Source organism: Haliotis asinina, chromosome 1, assembly GCF_037392515.1.
Source record: "Haliotis asinina isolate JCU_RB_2024 chromosome 1, JCU_Hal_asi_v2, whole genome shotgun sequence".
NCBI lineage: Eukaryota > Metazoa > Mollusca > Gastropoda > Lepetellida > Haliotidae > Haliotis > Haliotis asinina.
The window spans coordinates 20,592,412-20,618,082 of record NC_090280.1 but is presented as its reverse complement, the minus strand read 5'-3'; the positions used below and the strand labels follow the sequence as shown (position 1 = coordinate 20,618,082).

At 38.5% G+C, this 25,671-nt stretch overlaps 2 protein-coding genes across 5 annotated transcripts in view; both read right to left on the bottom strand.

The window, feature by feature from the left end:
* LOC137288332 (uncharacterized) overlaps window positions 1-13,607 on the bottom strand; it is a 38,779-nt gene extending 25,172 nt beyond the window's left edge. The window contains exon 1 of the mRNA XM_067820781.1: window positions 13,375-13,607. The gene's annotated coding sequence lies outside the window, so the exon portion shown is untranslated. The remainder of the gene's footprint in view (window positions 1-13,374) is intronic.
* Window positions 1-25,671, bottom strand: part of LOC137288433 (enolase-phosphatase E1-like) — a 219,327-nt gene that overhangs the window by 114,803 nt on the left and 78,853 nt on the right. The gene's annotated exons all lie outside the window — the stretch shown is intronic.

Sequence of the window (25,671 nt, the reverse complement as noted above, 5' to 3'; positions counted from 1 at the left end):
GTTCTGAATCTCTGGTGTCCCTGGGGTTGCTTGCTATTATCAAAATTATATATATTCAGACTAAACGTCAGTTCATACTACCAAGTATCATCTCTTAACAATCTGAAAGCATATGGGCACTAACTCTGATATCTGGTGGAGTGCGCTCCCTGAATAAAACTGTGTATCAGATAACTACAGATAAGCTCAGAGAGCTCAACACCTCACTTTTCTCTGGTCCACGCATGTAGAGATGAGCATACTTATGGCTGTTTTTTTATGTTGTAACCTTGGTAACTGTTTTGGCAGTTTCTACCGACTCCCTGATTTTGTGGCTGTACATTGCACTGCCAAATGTCTGCCAGCATCTCACTAGATAAACTGATTTGTTTATCAGTATTTGTGTAAAGGTTTCCATCATTTGTTATGCCAAGTTAAGTGCATTTGACAAATTGTGTTCCTGATGGATGCAATTCATTAACATATCAGAAATGCACTTATTTTATTAAAAAAATAGTTGTTAAATTATCTATCTAGAATATGATAATTAGCCAAGAGACCTTTTTCATTTCTTTTGAACTCTTGTAATCTAGATTTGAGCTATATTTGAGCTTGCGTGAGGCCTTCTTGGATGATACTGTGTCAGGGTCTGTATGACAGATAAGTGTCCTCATGGTGCAGTTCTTGCTACGACTGGCATGGTGTCTTCATGTTGGAACTGAAAAACTGGTGTTAGTCTAGACTAGTGCACGGATGAGCCACTAGCCCATGGCTAGTAAATAGTGGGACAACCTGGAAAATCTGCAGTCACTGGCTTGACTGACTAATGAATTTTCATGGGTTATTTTGTAAATATATCACAGTCTTAGACATGTTAGTATGTGACATACTTTTTAAATCATGCAAAATTATGACCTGATAAAAATGTACATCGTATTAGCAGCTTAATGATGAAACCAGTGTCTACAGTCGAATTCCAGGCTAGTGAAAATAATTTTGTGGGCTAGAAACTATCAGGCATAGCAAGCTCGACTGGTTAGCAAAATCTGGAAGCTGTTTCACACACTGTTCTGGACTATAGTCTGTCTCACAATCCCTGAACCATATTATTTTCCCAACAGCCTAGCCCTCATGGCAATGCTTAATGAAGCAAGTGTAGATTTCTTCAGGTTCTCAATCTCTGGTATCCATGGGTCTCCTTTTCACTTTAAATGGGTTTATTTGTTACAATTATACACATATCTGCAGAGACTAAGCGTTAGTCCAGCCTGGACTAGTACAGGAAGCACAGACTAACATCTAGTCTCTGACCAAACATGGAACCATCTTTGATAGCACCAACCTCTAAATGCCACTCAACAAAGTTAAGTGATATTCTGTAGGTAATTCAATACTGATGTTATTCTGTTGACATTTCATTGTAAAGCTATCAATATTTCATTAAACCTTGGAGGCAGTATGTGATTATTTCATTACTTCATTGGTCGGAAATGTTTACCACTACACCAACTGCAGTCTGAACTATCAATGATCCAATCACAATGAAGAATTTATTGCCACTCCATGATAAGAAAGAGCAAAATTATCTCGTTACTTGTTTGTAATTAACTATAATCAACTAATGCTCAGATACCAAACTTGATGAACTGAGTCTGATGATAGTCAATCAATTAATACAAAGTCCAAGATGGCAGAGTGATGTTGGTGCTTACAAATTACCAGATTAGCGAGTTTATCAAATGAGCTTCTCCGTCCCACCAGCCCTTGATCCATAAATGATGAAGGGGAAGTGATATTTAATGTTGCGTGAAGACTACAGCACCTATATTCTGACCTTCTTTGAAAGGCATTTTAGAACCTGTATAGATGAAGGAAAACCAAGTTCTATGGATAGTCAACTTTTCTATTGCAATAGGTGCGGCGTTTCAGTGTAGGTACTAACACCATTATCACTAGCTTGATTTTCAGAAGCTGTGGAAATCTACACTTACTACATTTTCAAGACTTGCATGGGCTTTCTTGAATGTAGCTGCTTCATTCATTTCATTTCATCTGACTACTCAGACACCATCCTTCTGTTTTACAGGGATAACCACATACAATGTATCTTCATTTACCTTGTCATGTGATGGGTAGCCTTATGGTTAAAGTATTCACTTGTCACACTGAAGACAAGGGTTTGATTTCATGAACGGGTACAGAGTGCAAAGCCCATTTCTGGAGTTCCCTGCAGGGAAGACACCAAAGACACCAAAGAGTTAAATTCCCGTCATGGGTACAATCATTCGATCGGCTAAGTCCAATCTGGTGTCCCCCAGCAATGATATTGCTGGAATATTCCAAAAGCAGTGTAAAACCTCACTCACTCACTCACTCACTCACTCACTCACTCACTGAGACAATAATGCTGACCACCAGGCAAGATAACAAGTACCATCTTTCAACAACTGTTTGTAAGATGAGAGGGATTCAAACCAGCTACAAATGAACACTCTACCCACACTACTAATTCAGTCTGATCCACTGACAATCCAAATGGTAAAGCCATCCATGACCACAATATGATAAAAATAGTTTCTCATATTCACAGAAACATTAAAATAAAAAATGTTACCATTCAATCAATAAGAAAGGTTCCAACATGGAGATTTGTGTCTCCCTTTGAAATTTTCATGGACATTCGTGACACTCTCTTATTCCAAGAACTCAGAATTGTAGCTTTTTATTTTTTATCAAAGCAAATATCATCATTGAACCAATGAAAAATTTTGAAGAATTGTGATTCCCTTTGAAATTTTTGTAGTAGATCCATGCCAGCTCTTGACATGACCTTTCAAGTCTGGCAATGTGTGGAGTGTGAAGTAATTGTTTGATGAGGTGATTCTGCTATTGAATCAAGATTTGCTAACACTTGGGCCAACAAGGAGAAAACACTCTTACGTGTACTTGTCGAATCTTGGTTTGTATAACAAGTGCTGTTCTCAAATATTGGGCCTGTCTCACAACACGCTGGGCTTGTTTCCCTGTGTCTGGTAACTCAACAATGCTGCAGGTGGACTAAACAATCATACAAACAATCAAACAATCAAACAATCAAACAAACAAACAAACAAACAATGCTCATACACCTTTTGACTCTGAGATGGATTATTTCAAGTCTCTGAGGCTCAAAATTATCGATGTGTTGTATTTAAGATTTTCACTTTTGAAAACTAACTTATTTCACATCTTTGGATTTCTGTATTTTAATGTCTAGAAAATGCACTAATTGCTTACTGTTTGTAAGTCAATGTGGGTTTGGTTGATGTGGTCTTAAGAACAAATCTGAATCTATTTAGGTAAAAGAACCTCCAGTCCAATGTGTGGGATTAAAAAAAACAATAAGTTTCTGTTTGAACGACAAAGTTCAAATCTCTGCCATGTTTGTTTGTTTGTTTCTAAGCACTGCACTCAGCAATATTCCAGTTCTAGCATTCTATGATGTCTGAAAGCAACCAAGCCTGGATCTGACAATCCAGTGATTGACATCATGAGCATCCATTCAAACAAACAGGATATGACATGCATCAAGCAAGACACAGAATCGGACACGATCAACTAAGTTGCCCCTAATGACAGTATTTGTGGACAACTTTTTGATATTCACATGCTTTCATTTACAACAGTTTTGAGCTGAGTTAAGTGCTGTTAGATAGATTGTCTGAAATGTCCATAATGGAATGAGCTTGATTTAGGTAAATTATCTCTTGACAGTAACACAGTAAATATTTTGGGAAATTATCATGTACGGATGAAACAATAAAATATCAATATCAACCATATTCTAATGAAAACAAAACAGCTCAGTGAAATATGAAAACAGAGAACATCCACATTCTTGTCAAATTTGCATAACGGGGTAAACATTTCAACCAGTCAAATGAGATTTGTCATGAAGGCAAGGCAGCATTCATTCATCATATGTTACATGTTGTAGTAAGATGTCCAAATCAGGCACACATTTTCCAACATTAGAATTACAAGCATGATATATAATACCTTTCATATGTGATAGACATCTTTCATATGTGTGATTCTGAATTAATCAGGAAACAGGATATAATGCAAAGAATGTCAGTTATGAATCAATGCGACCTGAATTTTCAGTTTGGACAAGCCTGACCTTGCTTTGCAAAATGAAATGTTTATTTGGATATGAAATAGTTTGAGTAAACTGTAGAATGAATACAGACCTTATTCATAAATATCATATACAATAATTAACTCCTGTGATTTCCCATGGGTTGGTCCTATACCAAACTGAAGCTTGTTGCACATGTGGCTTGTCTGGTGTCTCCTTAGGCCAGTGTTTGAAACATGTACCTGATAATCCATGGGTTCATGTGATAATGATGATAAGGATCAGTGACAATATCAACAAATACATAGTCTATGTGTGCTGTAATTCATGCACTGCAGCATGTCACACCATGGTGTGTTTTGGAATATCTTTTCCAGTTCCCTGGGGACTATACCACTTAAGCTGCTTGTGAGGGTTAACAGTCACACTTTTCACACTACCGGGTATCCATTAACTGATGGATTAACTTTTCCATTTCCCTGGGGAATATACCACTTAGTTGCCTGTGGGGTGTTAACAGTCACACTTTTCACACTACCAGGTACCTGTTCACTGATGGACTGACTACCAGATGCATGTTTCAAACAGTTTCCCAGATCAAAAGCAATCCAATCACATGGGAATAAGTGTAAGTCTAGTCCAAGGACGAACTGACTCAGAGTTTTAAAAACATAGATGCCAAATAATTTCTAGGTTCACAGATTAAAAGCAGTGATATCGCTCTGTAATTATTTCAGTATAAAACAACAGAAATCACTAACATCAGGATGCATGTGTCTACAGTTTCTGCGTCCAATCACCTGTGACACGTATGTCACTAGAGCATGTAGGTACCACAAGACCTGTTTTAGGTTTAGAACCGACTGACTAACTGAGTTGGGTTTTACACCGCTTTTAGGAATATTCCAGCAACATAAGCAAAGGGGATATCAGAAATGGGCTTCACACATTGTACCCACATAGGGATTTGAACACCGTGGTCTTCGACATGGCAAGCCAACACTTTAACCATCAGGCTACCCCATCACCCCTTAGGTTTTGGAAGCATTATGACCAAATATTTTCTTGTTTCACTGATCAAAAACAATATAATCACACAATAGCCAATTATTCCAATTGAAAATAGCATATATTACTAACATCAGTAAATATGTCAAGCTTCTGTGTCCGATCAATGACTGCAAGACGAGCTTTAGGTTTCAGAAACATAAGGCCACATAAATTATTGTTTCACTAATTAAAAGCTATGCTTATTTCAATACAGAATGACATATTACTAACACCATAAAGTGTATTAAGTTTCTGTCTGATCAGCCACATCATGCACATAAAGCATGAGGACACTACAAGACCTGTTTTCCAACCTGGGATTGCCAAACCACCAATGTCAACAATGTACCTGCGTGTGGCTGGTCTGACCCAGTCCTGACATGTACTCCTCGGACAGCCAGCGTACTGAACCCAGGTCACATAACTGTGCAGGTGGCAGATTGTTCACACTGTAATCCAACTGAGCAAGGGATTTGTGAATGACTTTAACTAGTGACTGAATGGTCTTAATGATCCATGCCTACCTGTACTAATGAATTAAGTTCAGTTTCATCACATTGTGTGTTCACACTGTAATAGTACTAACACTCAATCGTTCTCTCCCCCTTCTCTTTTTCCTCTTTCTCTCTCTCTCTCTCTCTCCCTCTCTCTCTCTCTTTCTCTGAAGGGGCACCTGCAATGCTGATCACGATATGATGATATATATAATGATATATATACTAGAGGAGAGGTGTAGAGGTATCCAGACTATCCATATTTACCTTTACATGGAGGTGCATTATGCACAAGTGTTATAGTTGATGGGGCACTTGTAACACTGAGATATGGTACAGGGATGGTGAAGGATTGGCCCACTTGCTTCAATCAGGGATGGTGCAGCAAGTTAAGTCATAACATGAGGCAGTCAGACAGGTGTGTCAACTGGCTCATGTTACACACTCCCTTGATTTCCTAACATAAACTCTGCATAAAACAGTCATGCTCCAAGATGTTGAGAAGGAATCGCTGATGAAACACCAGTTATTTTGTTTTCAGGATTGTCAGCTGAAATTTTAATGATTCATTTAATTTCAGCATATTTGTTCTTTTTTATAGCTAAATGAATTATATTCATAAACACTCAAAAAAAATCTAAAAACTTACAAACAACTGTAAAAACTAAAAAACATATTCATGACATCTACGTGTTTATATCAAGCATAAGCAAAGTTGCATGACTAAATACTGCTCATATCTTGAGACACATATAATTAGAATATATATTTACAGTGTTAAGAAAGCCAGTTCCTATTTGTTGCCCTAACTATCTATTGGCCAGAGAGCACATCGCCATATATATTACAACATAGACACAGCAGCCTCAGTGTCAAGATTACTGCAACACAAACACACACAGACTGTTGAGATGAGTTTGAGTAAATGGGTTTGGGTTTATGGCCCTTCTTGTGGGTTGGTAACAGGCAATACTGTTGACAGCCAAGGCATCATATGTCACCATTGTTTTACATTTGGGAGGTAGAGGGCGACAACAAACCTCACACTTAACCCTGTCAGGTCTCTTTATGACTGAAGGTGACTGATGATACAAAACAAGGCCACTTAACCCATTTTCTGATACTGGTCAAATTTCAACTCTGTACAACAATCCTGCAATTTCACATCCTCGTTGGTCTTCCTCTAACAATAAGAACTGTGATAATAGCAAGTTGGCCACTAAATGTTCGAGATCTACCAAATTCTACCCAAGTAATTACAGGGGGCCTAGTTGGCCATCTCACAATAAGCTGTACAGAGTCCCCTCCCTTGGGTACAATAGTAACCCAGGATCATGGCTTCAAATCAAGGTTCTTTATGTTTCAAAGTATGTTCCCATAAGCATGATAAGGCCTTGGGGTAGCCTAGTGGTTAAAGCGTTCACTCATCATGCCGAAGATCCGGGTTTGTTTCCGCACATGGGTACAATGTCTGGTATTCCATGCTGTAATATTCCTGGAATATTGCTAAAAGCGTTGTAAAACCATATTTACTTTTCGCATTGTATCCATGCTTGTGAGTTTCATCACAGGTAAAGGTCAGAGACCTCCATCACTTGGCTACTGACTTGTTGCAAGAGGTGACTAACAGGTCGGGTGGCCAGGCTCACTGACTTGGATGACACATGTCATCATATCCCAGTTGTGCTCATGATATCAATCACCAGATTGTCTGATTCAGAAATACTTATTTACAGACCATCGCATACCTGACCATACAGCTGGAATACTGCAGAGAGTGGTATTAAACAGAAAACAAACATCATTTTAAGCAGACACATTGTAAAATTTATCCTTGCAGACACCAGATATTCACAACACCACAATACTAAAATAGATTCAAAGCAGATGATTCAACTTCTTGAAAAGATTAAATGTTTGGCTGATGAGTTATTTAAGGTATTTGTGAATTTCCATTCTTTATTGAATTTTGGCCTACCTGAATTCAGCAACTCAGCAATTTACACCATTGTGGGAGACAAGAGAACATCAATATATTGATCAGTGAAACCATCTATTAGATTGACATACCTGTAGATCCTTTATGGTAGTAGACAAGCATGGGACTAGCTTTTGAAAAAATTGTGCAGCCTAATGGTGTCGGGGGATGGAACATCCTGAAAACTTATCTCAAAAGTCAGATACCTGGTGTGTAGCCAAGGTGATCATGTAATTTTCATGCATCATTAGATTTCATTCGAGATAAATCTCCAAATATATTACACACCGGCATACAAAAGCAAGGAAGAGTGTTTTGTAGGTACAGAGCTGCATTCAGAAATAATCCTGCAAAAATGTATAAACGATCGAGGATTAAACAAAAACAGTGATTGACATCATGAGCATTGATCCAAACAGTTCAGTACAATGATGTGAAATAAAACAAGTCTGAGCACCCTATCTAGTTGATCATCTCAGACAGCCTTCATATGAACCTGTTCTAATCAATATTCCCCTGTCCTGTTTGATTATTTGTTGGTTAACATGGTTGCAATCAGTAAAAATCAGCCATTAAATAATTAAATCGGGACCAGACAATCCAGTGATAGATGTTATGAGAAATAATCAACACCTTCAGTGTGTGATAACACATGATCAACCGAACCATGATCCTGTCCATCTATCTGATCTGTAGCAAATAGTTTAGTCTGTTTCAGTCTCTGAACCACATTGTTTTTCCTACTGCCTAGCCTTCCCTGCAATGTAGTCTGTCTCACAGTCTATGAACCACATTATTTTACCTACTACCTAGCCCTCCCTGTGAAGCTAAACACCAAATGAAGCAAGTCTAGATTTCCCCCCCAGGTTCTGAATATCCCATCGCACTGAGGGTCCACTCCATTTTAAAGGGGCTATTTGTGATTATTTGTGAAACAATACATGTTCAGAGACTATGCACCTGAATCTCCCATCGCACTGAGGGTCCACTTCATTTTAAAGGGGCTGTTTGTGATTATTTGTGAAATAATACATGTTCAGGGACTAAGCATCTGAATCTCCCAATCTCCTTTTCAATTTTAATGGGATTATTTGTTTCTATCAAAATGATAGACGTTCAGAGACAAAGTGTAAGTATAAAAGACCTGTTCTACCATGGACTCCCATCTGCATTCATTGACCACATTCTCAGCCATCAGTACTGAAGGATAGACTGCCCCATGTTATCAGAATTATCTCACGAGGAATCTGCTGGTAGAAGATGTCACAGGCTTCTCAAAGGTGATCAAAGACCTTGTCTGTCATCATCCCAACATGTTCAGGTTCTGGTTGGTCATAACAACTGGATCTGTGGCTTCTGTTGTGAACGATTCAAACTGGGTCAGATTCACTGATATTTTTCTGTAAATGTCATTGGGCATGGGGGGTGGGAGTGGTGGTGGTCCAATGGGGTAGCCTAGTGGTTAAAAGTATTCGCTCAACATTCCAAAGACCCGGGTTTGATTTCCTGGTGGGTACAATTCTGGCCATTGCTGGACATTTATGATTATGAATGGATTCATTACCATTATGCCTTCTATGTCCCAACTGAAATTGTTATGCCTGTTATTAAAGACCGATATAATACTCTCAAGAGTTGACATTTTTAATTTGATGTTGGTGGAACCATCAAGGTTCATTATAAGATAAACCTGGCATTCTAACAAAATCCTGGTTCAACCAAGGGACACAACTCTACATGAAACACTCAAAAGGTGTGAATTATCAGAAAGAAAGGTATAGGCAATCTTATGAAGCATACAAAAAGGCTGTAATTGAATTTGGAATATAAGAGTTACATATTGTGTACTGAAACTACTGAAACTATGACACACTTTAGATGCATTCTGTTAATAACTAGGTTTTGGCTACTATGCTCATAATCCTCCAGATGCTTCTCCACTCCTGGACACCTTCCCTTCAATCCAGGTGAGCCAACACACGGACCAAGTGTGATATACCAGCTTCAGCAGGATTCAAAATGTTCAGCCCAATTCACCAAATTTCAGTGCAGTTCACCAAGATCAGCAAAATAGACTAAGTTCATCATGATGCACAAAGCATTACATGGTAGGTTAACGATAATACACCAAGTTCAACCTGATACCCAAGTTGTGTAAAGTCAGCACTTTACACAGCATAATATGCCAAGTTCACCATAATACATAGTCTGTCTCACAGACCCTGAGCCATACTATTTTCCCTACAGACTAGCCCTCCTTGCAGTGCTGAAGATGTTATAGAAGCAAGTCTAGATTTTCCCAAGTTCAGAACCTCTGAATCTCTGGTCTGCTTTAGGCTCCTTTTCAATTTTAATATTTTTCTTGTTACTATCAAAATTACACATATTCTGAGACAAACCATTAATCAGCATAATACACTGAATTCAGCACATTTAGCATTATACATCAAGTCCAACAACTATCAAATATACTCTGTAAAACACAGCATCAAACCAGCCCTGCCATTTGATAACAGCCCATGTGGGGGAAAGCTAAATCGTGTCACAGATTGTATTGATCCGCATGTCTACTGCTATTGTAAGAAGGACAATTGCTAGCATATACCTTGACCTAGCTAGGCTTCCTGACCTACAACCCTACAACCAGTTCTTGTTAATCTACCACACCACTTACGACCACTAGGGCTGCACCTCTGCCACACAACCTAAGACAACCAGGGCTTGTTCCTCGACCATACAACATACGACAACCAGGGCTTGTTAACCTACCACATAACCTACGACCACAAAGGCTAATGTTTCTCTACCATACAACCTGCAACAACCAGGGATTGTTCCTCTACCATTTGACATATGACAACCAGGGCTTGTTCCTCTACCACATAACCTATGACAACCAGGGCTTGTTCCTCTACCATACAACCTACGACAACCAGGGCTTGTTAACCTACCACATAACCTACGACCACAAAGGCTAATGTTTCTCTACCATACAACCTGCAACAGCCAGGGATTGTTCCTCTACCATTTGACATATGACAACCAGGGCTTGTTCCTCTACCACATAACCTATGACAACCAGGGCTTGTTCCTCTACCATACAACCTACGACAACCAGGGCTTGTTCTTCTACCATACAACCTACGACAACCAGGGCTTGTTCCTCGACCATACAACATACGACAACCAGGGCTTGTTAACCTACCACATAACCTACAACCACAAAGGCTAATGTTTCTCTACCATACAACCTGCAACAACCAGGGCTTGTTCCTCTACCATACAACATATGACAACCAGGGCTTATGCCTCTACCACATAACCTATGACAACCAGGGCTTGTTCCTCTACCATACAACCTACGACAACCAGGGCTTGTTCCTCTACCATACAACCTACGACAACCAGGGCTTGTTCTTCTACCATACAACCTACGACAACCAGGGCTTGTTCCTCTACCATACAACCTACGACAACCAGGGCTTGTTCTTCTACCATACAACCTACGACAACCAGGGCTTGTTCCTCTACCATACAACCTACGACAACCAGGGCTTGTTCTTCTACCATACAACCTATGACAACCAGGGCTTGTTCCACTACTGCACAACCTACGACAACCAAGGCTTGTTCCTCTACCATACAACATATGACAACCAGGGCTTGTTCCTCTACCATACAACCTACGACAACCAGGGCTTGTTTCTCTACCATACAACCTACAACAACCATACTCCCATACCGTGACTAACGACTGTTATAACTAACACTTTTAGCTTTAAATCTTTTACAAAGTGTATATCTAACATCCCTGTCAGAAACTGAGTAGAATACTTGAATCCAGCCCTTTTTCACATAAACATTATGCCTCTGACCCAAAACCTCCAACTTCCATGATAAATTTTGAACAGTAGCAACCACAGACCACAGTATTCACATTTTGCATGAAAGTCAACTGTCTTCATTTCCGGATTTGAAGACCCCTCGATTCAAACACAACCAACAAAACTCAAGGGTACAGAACTTTGACTTTTAAACACTACTAGGAGATACATTATTTATAGCCAATTCCAGTAATTCACTAGCCTGACCTCATTGAAATACATCATATATTAATCTATTCACCATATTCGCCATCACCAGGATCAGATTACAAATGCACAGAGCACAGATGTTGAAGTTGTGACCATAATGGCCCTTTACAAGACCATGCAGTGAATGAGATCTCTTAGAAAACCCATCACTGCATATTGATAAATATTTCACATATCGACATGGCATCAAGCAATATATGTAGACATATCAATAAAATATGATTGAAACTGAAACTCAAATCAATGGGTTCTAAATTTGTTAAATATGACAGAACTGAACAACTGATACATGAGGGAAATATGACATTGCTGACAGTGATCAGTGAGGGATGAAACCAATTACATGACCAGGTAACACTCATGCCACTAAACTATGGCATTACCCATTCAGAAACAGTGAGTGAGTATGGTTTATGCCGTTTTTAGCCATATTCAAGCAATATCACGGTGAGGACAGCAGAAACTGGCTTCAGACATTGTACCCATGTGCCACTTTGACACAACGAACAAGCATGGCTTCCAGACTTACAACCCTAGAAACTTAATCGGGGCAAACCTGGAATCAAACACAGAAAACTTACTTCTTTCACCAATGCCATCGACTTATGAAAAAAAATAAGTTCAAGGTCCAGAAGATACAGGAAAATATGACCCGATGCTTAAACATCATTCAACAATGTAAACTGATAAATCCTCTAATTACACTGCAATATTAAAACAAAGATCCAGAAGTTATTGGAAAATATAACCATATACTTTCAAACTTCTGCCAACAACATAAACTGATAAAACCTTTAATTACACTGAAATATTTAACAAAGAACAGAACAATCCATACATTTAAAGCAAAGATATGTATCCATTTCTCAAGAATGATGGGATGAGATTTGTAGCACCCAGGAAGAGGATCCTGAATGGAACACCCAGGAAGACTGTTCCTGACTGTGACCACACTGACCTATATATCACTGTGATACACAAACAGAACCTAGAACAATTCAATGTATGAATATCTGCTGTTGTACAGCTTCTTGGAGCCAGCTGTTCCTTTATCCTCCCTGATGCAGGTACCATGAGCATCCCTTCTCCAGTTACACCCCAGATTCCCTACTGATAATCCAACACCAGCCAAGATCTGCTGCACCTCCCCACACACAACCAGGCCTGTACTACCGCCTGGCTTTACATACCTTGTCAAAGGCGAGTAGCATTATACCTCCAGTAAACTTATTCAGTGATACAAAGTCACACTAAGATTTTATAGGATTGATCAATGGTAAAGGATCTTCTTCTTGAAATAGGTGGAGAATTTGACAGCTAACAATACCCTTCTATGAAAGTGTCCTTTCATTCATCGTATGTACTTTGGTAGTTGAGGTGTTTACGCAACAAAGCCCTGACACAATAATCATGAATCAACTTCTACACAATCATGCTGTATTCCTATATTGCAGTTTGTCCCATACAACAGTGTACAACCACAAAGGTAAAGGGAGTTGGGAATATAGTGAAAGTGAGAATGGCCAAGTCACTTCATCGAACAGATACCACACACACACAAACTCCTAAACTAGTTTGGTCACAGAAACAAGTCAGAATCTGTCCCCTTACCACCGAAAACATGGCCAAAAAGTGAGAACAAACTGAAGGTGTACTTACATGAGTGAGTGTGTAGCAGCTTATCCACAGCTAACACATCCCTGTGTCCTCTTCGTCTGCCACTGGAGTAGTACACACGGTAGGAGTCCAAGCAAGCGAGGAGCAGACTATGCAGGCTGAGCAGAGTAACCTTAGAGAGCCTTGTGAGCAGACGGGCTGGCAGGCAGGAGCAGACGGGCAGCAAGCAGGCAGACGGGCTGAGGCTTGGTTGCAGTGTGGTTGTACAGCAGGCTGGAGGCTTGTTGGGGCAGGGGGGTGTCTGACAGTCGTCTCTTAGATTCTCTAGACATGATATTCCGGTAGTCTGCTACCTCAATATACAGTGAATGAAGGAATGTGTGGTAACTGGAGAAAGTTAATATTCACCTGGTGAAGTAAGGTTTGAGTTGTGCTGCTGTGAGATTTGCTGTGTGGGTGTGACAGTGAATGCTGGTTTTACACCATGTAAAATTTACTGGATACATGACACAAAAATTTAAATCAATATTATACAATGTTCAAATGTCAATCTTCAATAGCCATAACATGAGAAGATACATGCCTTGCAGTAGTCAGAATTTGCAAGCATCACAATAATGTGCAAAGATCCACTCTTTGAAAGAAAACATATGCTAGGTTAATGGGTAACTCTCATAATAACAAAAGGTAAAAGTTAATAATTTGCTGAATATCAAACACTGAGAAGAAAATTTCATATCAGCGACCTTTAATTTCAAAACTGAAACCTGATACAACAGCATATAAAGAGAAGAGAATTATCCTTGACTGTAATTCAGTTGCTGAATAATTTGCTGAATATCAAACACTGAGAAGAAAATTTCATATCAGCGACCTTTAATTTCAAAACTGAAACCTGATACAACAGCATATAAAGAGAAGAGAATTATCCTTGACTGTAATTCAGTTCTATATCTGCTGCACAACTCAGATGTTGAACTGACTCAGATTAATATCACACACTTGAAAACTCTTCTGTCCAACAGTACTCATCCTAAAATAAGTATGAAGAGAGTCTTCCTCAAGTTGAACCTAGCTTTTAGACCTCTTGAATTGTTTCTTTGTGATTTTGTAAATGTGATTATTCACCTTGTTACACATCAAAAGATATACCTTGGTCATTCAACAATATGAGAGGGTAATACTAATGGTCATTCAAGCAGTCATATAAACATTTATTGCCAAGTTTCAAAAGACTTCCAATAAAATGGTAATTACTAGGTATGACTAATAGAACACTCTGGTCTCCAGTAACCAATAGGAACCAGGGGCCCCAGGCTTCTGCAGGTGCCCCAGGGGAGGTGTTTGATGTCTGTCAGTACATTTTCAGGCTGACTTTACACCCCTCTCCCACCACCCCTCAATAAGAGTGACAGCAGGGAACCTACTTGAAGAGGATGTAAACCTGCTGTCAAGGTTGGGGAGCTCCCCTGGGCTTGCTGGTAAGGAGATAATCAAAGTTATGTCATGGTCAGGGAGGAAGAATTTAGCCTCTTATCTCACCACTGTTTAGAGTAAGAATCAGAGTGTGAATGAAACTATGTAGAGGGTGTATGATACACTTGATGAATGGGCAGCCAGCTTTTCCTTTTCTCAATACAGATCTGCTGACTCGTTAGAAAATTAAAACCGAAAAAACACTGGTATTTTTGGACATTGCATCAAGTTTCGAACAATATATCATAACACATTGTTCAAAAACACTTTGGTCAAAACAACAATGAAATGTGAACAAATGCAACAAAGACACTTTCCTGTGCTGAATAAAGAACTTTTTTCTTAAATTTTGAAAAAAAAGAAAAATATACACAATGAAGAGTTTACATACACACTGAAAAGTCAAAACAAATTCCCTCCATTACCACCCTGACCCCTTCGGGATCCAGACCCAATCAGATAACAGGGCTCATTCCTATTCAATTTACCTCTGACTTTAGTCCTAGTTTATGAAATATGATCATGATAACAATCTGAACTTGTAAGGTCAAATGAAAGTTTGTCCAACACTCATTCTGCACCCTGTGCCACAAAGTGATCTTATCACGTCAGTTATCGCAAGTATTTAAATTACAATTCCTGGGGTTAAGGATACTATGTGGGATGTAGTCTGTCTGACACTATTTTCCCTACTGCCTAGCCCTCCCTGCAATGCAAAGCCCACAAGCCCAAGATGAAGCAACTCTAGACTTTCTCAGGTTCTTCCAACTCATTGGGACTCCTTTTCAATTGAAATGGGTTAATTTGTTACTATCAAAATTACATATCTTAAGGGACTAAGCATTAGACTATGTGAGACCAAGTTCCAGGAGTTAGATATCAAATGTATCAAAAGAAGGAAATTGTGATTTTCAACTTTTTTCCTGCACCTTATCAAAACTTCATAAACACTTCCGTGACGTTTTCCACAGATAGCTCTGAGGAGCCAAAGGCATTTATTCAACGTAAACTGTTTTTGTGGTTGTTTCTATGACAGAGGACAGCTATTTGGACATGTAACAGCACGACCAAGAACAGCTCATAGAAATAAATTTTTGAAAATATTTAGTCAGACAAAATTATCTGAAACTTGAATCAGACTCCATGTCACAAGTGAACAGAGCTTAAATATGTGCATGTGCATTTTCTCATATAAAGTCTAAAGTCTGCATTCAAGCAAAACCTTCCTTTAAGATTGTTGGACAGGCAATGACTGGTAAGGACTAGCTTCAGGACACACTGGGCAGCTGGTACAGTATTTTGACATTGAAAACAGTGTTAGGTTATAATCCCTGCCCAAGGCTCGTTGGCTACCCTAGGGCAAGACATCCTACAGGTTTAACCTCTTTGCAGCATTTATCTAATTTGATGTATTTAGGAGTTTTATTGTGTCCCCTTGGAATTTTTAGCAGGGCACAGTTCCTTGCCATGTTTATTTGATGGCTTTCCCTTTCCTAAATGTAAATAATTGACCTTCTTTTTTCACAATTTGTGATTTCTAGTTTCTATTCCATGTTGAAGTTAAGTGAAATAACAGTGCTCTTTCAGCCATTAAGATTGCATGAATGACCTTCTTGACATAATACTTCAAAATCTGTCACTGCATGCTCTCTTAGGAATAAGGATGTCCCTTTTGAAATTCTGAACCCTGTCCATTGTGGATGGTGGTAGAAACAGTAAGGTGATTGTATAATAACACAGACTATATAGACTCACAACAATCATATTGTTACGGTGGTTCTGTAAAATGGTAACCTGAAAATCAGTTTTCACACATATCAAACATTCCTGTGCTATTTTTTCAAATATCTTTTGCATAAATACTAAAGGCAATGACTTTTACAAACAGGATATAGCATCCCCATCCACAAAACATTCATGTTACAAAAGGTTTGTGCCTTGGGACCCAGGCCACTGAATTTCAGTGTTTCTGAATCTGCCAACATTAAAGTGAGTTAAACAACAAACTAACAACATCAACTGGTTTTGGTCAGGAGTTGAGGAAAATGCATTTGTTGGTTGTTATGGGTACTGTGCAATGTGTATAATATATCCGTAATACTCGTGTTGACAATAACCCCTCAATATGTTGCAGAACCTGTGGTCCTCAGCAACCCATGCTTGTCATTAGAGGCAACTAATGGGATTGGGTGGTCAAACGCACTGACTTGGTTGTCAAGACTCAGATATTTTCAGATCACTGCCACATAGCAACAATACTGCTGAGTGCAGCAAAAAACAACAAAGAACAAGCACACCTTGCAGGATCCTGAGCACTACAGACATACAAAGGTTGTATTTGCAGGAAGAGGCCATTACTGACATACCACAATATTAGAGACTCATCTTTTAATCTATGGACAGAGCACATGACACAACTCAGCCAATTAGAAGCCAGCATGTACTGGGAGCTTTGTATCTTATAGAGGAAATTTGGTATTCCAGGAATCAATGGTGCATTAAACAACCATCCTCCCCCAGAGAGAATCTAGGACACTGGTAATGCTTGTGTAACATGGCTGAAGACAATCTGATTGCTATTAACCATTCCGTACAATGACCACAGCCACTATTAACTCGTCCAAAACTGGTGAATACTGAACACATAGCCATATTATTATCAGGCTGATGAAAATCTCTCTCATTATACATTATGATACTAAAAACTGACTTTAATACCAAAAGAAAAAGAATTTTATCCATTAAAACACTTTTCCAAATTTATTTTGCATAATGAACACAGTGTCTCCATGCAGATCATATCAGGCTATCATCAGTTAACATCCTGATATATTGTCCACACATCCGCTTATGAATTTTTAACAATGAAGTTTTCTGTAATATTCCAAGCTGTGTGTACATGATCGAGCCTTGACCAGAGAAAACAGTGATTAATCCTCAGAGCAATGCTTCACACTGTTGGTGAACAAGGACAGACCATCAGTAAAGTCATTGAGTCTGACAACCAAGGGCAGTGGGGTAGCTGCAGTGGGCTAGCCCAGTGGGTAAAGCATTTGCTCAGCACATCAAAGACCCGGGTTCAATTCCCCATATGAGTACAATGTGTGAAGCCCATTTCTGTTGTATCCTGCCATGATATAGCTGAAATATTGCTGAATGTGTATTACTCACTCACTGACCACCAGATGCATCTAGCTGCCTCAGGTAACAGGCAAAGGTTGCTTTGAACCAAGCAAGACTGCCAGGAACGTTTCAGTTAGCACGTAGTGCAGTCATTTAGTGTTTAATTAACCAGGCCTCCATGTACGACAGTCATAATGATTAATGCAACTTATGTTTGGGATTACACTTTTGCTATAAAATACACGTTTGCATCTCTGAGGATGTGAGGTGTTCCATTGTACATCAAAACCAAGCATTTTGAAATATTTCCCTACCACCATTTCTTTCCATAAAAAATGATGATGGTAACTCCCACTCATGACTCTAAAATTCCATCTAAATTTTCACTCTAATTAGTCATCCTGAATACAGAATACAGCATTATTATTATTCTTTCTACAAGAACCATATGTGGATCGCTGACGAAAAAGATAAAGATCACACATAAAAGTCATAAAAGCGTGTGATTTCAAACTGAATTACTGAAAAAATTATGGAAAAAAAATACCAAAATGTTTTATATATGCCATTAAATTAGCATAATTTGACTTCTGTACCAATTAAATTTGCCTTTAATGAACCATGTACACCCTAATGAATCTTGAAAACGTGCTGAATAGATCCTTAAATCTTGTGAATCATATGGGGCAGAGGCTGAGAATGGTTGTCCTTTTACAAAACGTGTGAGAAAAAGACACCACTAGAAGCAGCCATATAATCACATATCCTTATCATGAGACGTCATGTTTTGTTACCAGTGCAATCAACTCACATATTTATGGCACTCCTTACACACAGGATGATAATCATTTCTGAGATGACATTCAGCTCCTTGGTAATCATCAACTGATACTGAACAGTATGTGTCACTTACCTGAAAGTAAAACACAACATCATTAGACAACATAAAATATGATTCATGCTATACTACCCATCAAAAGTTTAGACTCACTAGTGAATATAGCCAGTTACTTCAGTCAACTGTTCTGAGCTAAATTTGGTAAAAATTCTATACTGTTTAAAGGTGCTGTCTACACATGAACTGATGTATTGTAAAACAAATTTGTAACGTTGGAAAGATTTTTGTCATGTGTTCAAAAAATACTGAAACTCAAAGAAAATTCTTAACAAATCTGTACAACCAAACACAGATGATCACAAGCATGATATTTCCATGTTTTTCAGCATTTTGATATGTGATTCTTGTTCATTTCATCGGCTTAAGGTTTGCAGTTGGTTCCCCCTTGTTAGTGGAGAAACTGATCTTTGATGTTACCATACATATATACATAACATATAATGAGTGCTTTAAGTGAGTCTAAACTTTTGATAGAGAGTTTATGTCATGAAGAAAGCAAAATTTCATTGAAAAAAATCAAACTTGCATGACAGTATCACACAGATTGTTTTTGATTAGGCAATCTTTCTTTCAGATGTGCAGTGTCCACTGTCTGGAACAAACTTCATCTTACTTTAAAGTCCACCACTTAGAAACACATATACTCTCCTCGCATTGATGTGTCTTGGTACTTGACATTACGAAGCACATTATGTGAAGTACCTGTGAAGGTGAAGCACCTGTGAAGGTGAAGCACCTGTGAAGGTGAAGCACCTGTGAGCATCCAAGCTAGAACTCTGTGCCATATAAATAGATTCTTCTTAGTATTATATTTGCCTTGTTTAACTTTTTACTCATCATTATTCAAGTCACATAAGAGAGATCTATAAAATATTGAGTCTTGATTGGAAAATTAAGTTATTTACGTCAATAATACGGAAAGGTAAAATTTATGGATGTCAACGTTAGTATTATGGGGAACATGACATTTTTTTCTGTGTCTTCTGACTCCTTCATCGAAAATCGTGTTTATCATAACACAGAAGTAGGCATTCATAAATTTCACCCTTAAATAAAAATATTAAATAATAATAATATCAATAATATTGATCCACACATCTCAGATACCATGACAGGCATGAACCATGTCAGCAAGACTAAACACACTATCAGTTGAGTCACCTGTTGCAACAGTCAAGCATTCATCTGAATCACACAGCGGTGTTGTAGCCTAGTGGTTAAAGTGTTCACTCGTCATGCCAAACACCTGGGTTTGATTCCCCATATAGACATGTGTAAAGCCAATTTCTGGTGTACCCCACTGTGAAGCGGTGTAGACCTAAACTCACTCATTCACTTACATATACACCTGAAGCCATCTGAATGCGTTTTCAAACTTGCAGTGTGCCAGTGCCCCTTCTGTTTTGTTTTTTATTTTTCTTATTTTATACCACATGTAGGAATATTCCAGCTATTTGGTAGCAATCTGTAAATAATTGAATCTGGGCCAGACAATCCAGTGATCAACAGCATGATCTTTGACTATGCATTTGGAATACAATGACATGTGTCAACCAAGTCAGCGAGCATGCTATCCTGCTAGTGAGTTGCTGAAGGCCATTTCTAGCCTGGATCTATAAAGGTCTGGGCAAATAAAGGACACATAAGATCTTGATGCTACTAAGGTAAGCAACTCTGTATGGTCAGTCACAGAGCTCAGTTTCAAAGTTGTAATAAAAGTTTAAAAGTGAAGCAACAGTAGGGTAATAGAGAAATTTGGTTACAGTGAGTGAGTAAGTTAAGTGTTTGCAGCGATTTGGCAGTGATCTGTAATTAATCAAGTATGGGCCAGACATTCCAGTGATCAACAGTGTGAGCATCCTCTACGCACAGTTACTCTGTAAGTGAATTTAACCCCACTATCAACAGTACATCACTACATCACAGTCTATGAGCTTAATGTGGGAGTAAAGCTGAAAGCCATGTATACTATGTTATTATTTACCAGCAGACGGGCTGCTGACACACTAAGGAACACAATCACTGCATTGGTGCTGTGGTAGTCTAGTGGTTAAAGCATGTGCTCATCATGCAAAAGGTCCGAGTTCAATTTCCCACATCGGTACTTTGTGTGAAGCCCATTTCTGGTGTCCCCCACCATGGTATTGCTAGAATATTGCTAAAAGAGGCGTAACATGAAACTCACTCACTCATTCACTCACTGCAGTTGAGTCTGTGTACATCTCTTAAATATATGATTCTGCAGCTTTTTCTTGCATCCAAAGCATGACATCAAGTCAATTTATGATGCATAACTACCATGACTCACACATACGAAAATGTTCAAATAATATTTTATTACCTATCTCAAAACAGTATATTTCATTCATAAAAACAGACGATGTCTCCACAAAATGTCCCTCATTGTTCACCCTGAACATCCTTCACATACACCCATTCAGCAAAATCATAGACCAAAACCAAAAAGTAGGTTCCCAATACCGACTCTCGATGACAAGACGACAAAATAACATGGCCTCTCAAACAGAAACACATGAATTCTCCAGAATAAAAAAAATATAAATATTTATTTCCAAAATGATAAATTGCCACAATTATGATCTACAAATGAGATGGAAATAGTTCCAGGTCATCCGCAACGAACACAACCATGAGATGAATAAGTCCAAGCTGATGTGTATACTGTATGACCTGATAGTAGATAGCAGGGAAAAGACAGAGGCACTTTCCTAGTCTCACAGTCCCTGAACCATATTTTTTCCCTACAACCAAGCCCTTCATGCAAAGTAGTCTGTTTCATTGTTCCTGAACCACATTATTTTCCACACAGGCAAGCCCTCCCTGTAATGTTGTCTGTCTCACAAACCCCGAACCACATTATTTCCCCTACAGCCTACTGTAGTGCAGCCTGTTTCACAGTCCCTAAACAATATTATTTTCCCTTAAGCCTAGCTTTTTTAGAAATGCTAAAGTCCTAAAAGATTTCCCCGGGTTCAGGGATGTCTGGTCTCAATGGGGATCGGGCATTTTGTATCAGGCCCTTTTATTATGTGACTTTCACCTCACATCAGGTGGGTTCAAATGTCAATCCACCGATAGGGGGATTTGACGATTCTTTGGGAGTATCAAATTAAAGTTATTTATGTAAATATACCTTGGGATTGCATGCTTACATATATGTCTATGTTTTGGTACCAACATTGTGTTTATTTAGCCACTAATCATATCGCTTCTCCTACTAAGTATTGTCGTCATATCGTGTATACCACTCAGATTATTGTTAATTGTCATGATTGTCTCTATATAATAACTCTTTCTGCCTGCACTCTCTATCACAAGAAGTCATCTTAACCTCAGGATGTTGTTTTAGGTTTCATCTGGACTGTGCAGTCAGAACTTGCAAACCCTCACTAAGACTTCTGTCTCAGTACACATTATTACTGTCCTTTTGTGTTGTGTCATCTTTGACCAGAGGACTTCACACAACAGGCACACTTGCCCATCTCTTTTTTCCCCATGAGATGCATTATTGTTACGCAACTGCAGCAGTGCACCAATTTTTACATATGTAATTGGAATACGATGGCATGTGTCAACCAAGTCACTGAGGCTCATTTTCAGTTCAAAATGACTTGTTTGTTTATATCAAAATGATATATACTGGACTCAAAAGGATTCAAAATACTCAAGTCTGAGGCTTGAACAGTCCACAAGTCCAAAATCCAAACAAGTAAAACCCGTCCTAGCAATGAAATGAACTTATCACAGTCCACATCATGAAAATATGTACAAAGAGCAAAAATCCATGATCAACCAGGTAGTTTCAACTAATTGCTGTACAGGCAGAAAACCACTACTACAAATCAGGAAGGAAAAGTTGAATTTGAATCCTTTTTAAAGTCAAAAGTCAAGAGGAAAAGTTGTTACATACTGAAAAGATCAAATTATAATAGTCTGCATCATGTCACTGAAATGAAGTAAAAAAGATCACCACTGTTCAGGCAGGCAGTTTCAGATGATTACTGGAGGCTGAACACCCGGCTTCAATTCCCCACATGGGTACACTGTAAAGCTCATGTCTCATATTGCTGGAATGTCGCTCAAGGCAGCATAAAACTAACTCACTCACTAAATCACTCAGTGAAGTCTGCTGGCATTTGTTTTTCACTACCACAGATGGCTGTTGTTAGCATTATATTTGCAGAACAGTGAAAATTATTGAATTTGTTGATTATATTTGAATACTAGGAAAATTAATGAATTTGTTGATTATACTTGCAGAATAGAGAAAATTAACAAATTTGTTCCTCATACCTGCGGAATAGTGAAAATTAATGAATTTGTTCATCATGTTTGCATCCTAGGAAAATTAATGAATTTCCTCATCATATTTGTGGAACATTGAAAATTAACAAATTTCTACATCATATTTGTGGAATATTACAAATTAACAAATATCTACATCATATTAACAACACACTGAAAATGAATGAATCTGGATCATCATAATCTGAGAACAAGTGACATGAATTAATTTGTAAATATCTGCGGAATAGTGAAAACTAATTGCTTTGTACATAATATCTACAGAGTAGTGAAAATTCACAGAATGAATTTGTACATTATATTCGCAGACAAGTGATTTATCTAAAACCAGGCATGAGTGTGTGTCCTAGATGTATAGGGCTTTGAACATAATCCTAGCAGTATGACAACTGGGACACCAGATACACATGTCAGTAATTAAATAAGGGTAGTTTTAAATACATTTTAAATCAAAATAGAATACAATAAAAATGATCCCAAGGTATAGTCTATCATACAGACCCTGAAATAAATATATCCAAGAAAGCCCACGCAAGTCTAGGATATGTGGCAAGTCTAGTATATGTGGCAAGTCTAGATTTCCACAGTTTCAGGCTTTGAACATGAAGAAAGTCTCTTTGCTCCTTTAATTCTATTTCATTATTATCTTCACTGAACATTTTTTTCGGTAAAGTATGTTTATTCCAGACTCTAGATGTTAGTCTACATGGAGTGTTTTGGGTGAATTTGTTCCAGGTTCTGTATGACAGACTAAACTAAACCCTCCCTACCACTTTCCACAACACTGTGTTGTTATACAGGGTATAATAAGAGTACTGGCCATTACCCAGTCAGTGCAGGCCAATCTTCAGCTTCAGTGAATACAGTTAGACCTTATCATATAATCTCCATTGGGTGAACACTCTCACAATTGTGGTCTGATCCCCTAGGCCTGACCTCACAATGGTGCTGTTGGTTGTATGGAAGCTGGCAATCAAGGGGTCTGTACAAGGAGGTAGATTGGCCAGTTGTGATGTTTCAGACACTGGGATTGAATATTTGGATTAATTCTTTAACCTTTTATATGCCTGTGGAAATTGTAGGCAGGATTAAGTCCCCCTGTAGCCATGCTAGTCGTATGAGACAACTTAATGGATTCTAAGTTAGATGATGAGGTTTATTGTATCTTTGCAATTCATGCAGTTCAAAACTAAATTCACTTGTTGAGTGAGCGCGTGAGCAAGTGAGTGAGTGAGCGAGCGAGCAAGTGGGTAAGTAAGTGAGTGAGTGAGTGAGTGAGTGAGTGGATGGGATTGGGTGGGTGAGTGAGTAAGTGATCATGGTAGGGGTCACCAGAGTGAGCTGAATCACATATCATACCCTGATGGGGAATTGAACACAAGCCTTTGTTGTGACGAACGAATGCTATAACCAATAGGCTAACCAATACACTAACAACTAGTCTCTGAAATGAACATGTTTTCCTTAAAAAATAGTTCATAGTGAAAAAATATATAATGGAACGGAGCCCTGAGACTTTACTGAACTGGTATGTCTGGTCATCGTTATCTACCACTCAGACATCAAAGAGTTGTAAAGTTACAGGCTCAAGAGCAGAACATTACTTTATACAAAATGGGGTTCAGGTACAAGTGAGTGAGCTTTGTACTATACCATTGTTAGCAAATTATATTCCTTCCATTCTACAGTAGGGACAAAAAAAATGGGCTTCACACATTGCACCCGCCTGGCAAATTGGAAATGATCCATAACCCACATCATTGTACATATATTCATCAAATATTATAAAAAGGAGTGGAGATACTGTCTTCCTTTTCAAACCCGAAACTGTAATAATCTAAACTTGCCCTATATTGAAGCTTAAATGGGCCGATTGAGTAAATGTGTTTCAGGCTCTCTATGACAGACTATATTTAGACCTGAAACTAGCAATCTGGACTTGCCACATTTTCAAGACATGCTGTTGTGGATGTACTGGTTGAAAAGTCTGCTAGACTGACTATTTCCCTCACTGCTTCAAGAGATACATTTTTTGCACTGTTCATAGGAACCAAACAATTGTTTCTGTTATAAAACATTTTTTCAACAAAATGTTTTCTCTCAAATTATTCCGGACCTCCAGCATATAAATGAAATGTATTTTGTGTATGTGTAATGGGAAAATGCCATGTTAGCCTGTGTACCACTCCACCATGCAGTCAAACAGACAGGAACACATGTATTTTCCAAGCATGTGCATCAAGACTGTAGCTGATTCATATCACTCTCCATCACAGTATGGGTTTCTAAACACAAGTACAATATTGTTTTTGCATACCGGTATTTCGCACACTGATCACTGCCTCATTGCTTTCATTTTTCATGCAATCCATACATATATATCTCCCACAGCTGTTGCTTGTTCTCATGAGGAAATGGTGCTTGAATTTCCAGTTTAGTTACAGAGGCAATTGGTTGAAATTATTGAGAAATGTGCCACACTTGCAACATATTCTAATTCTGTTGAGATTCTGGGG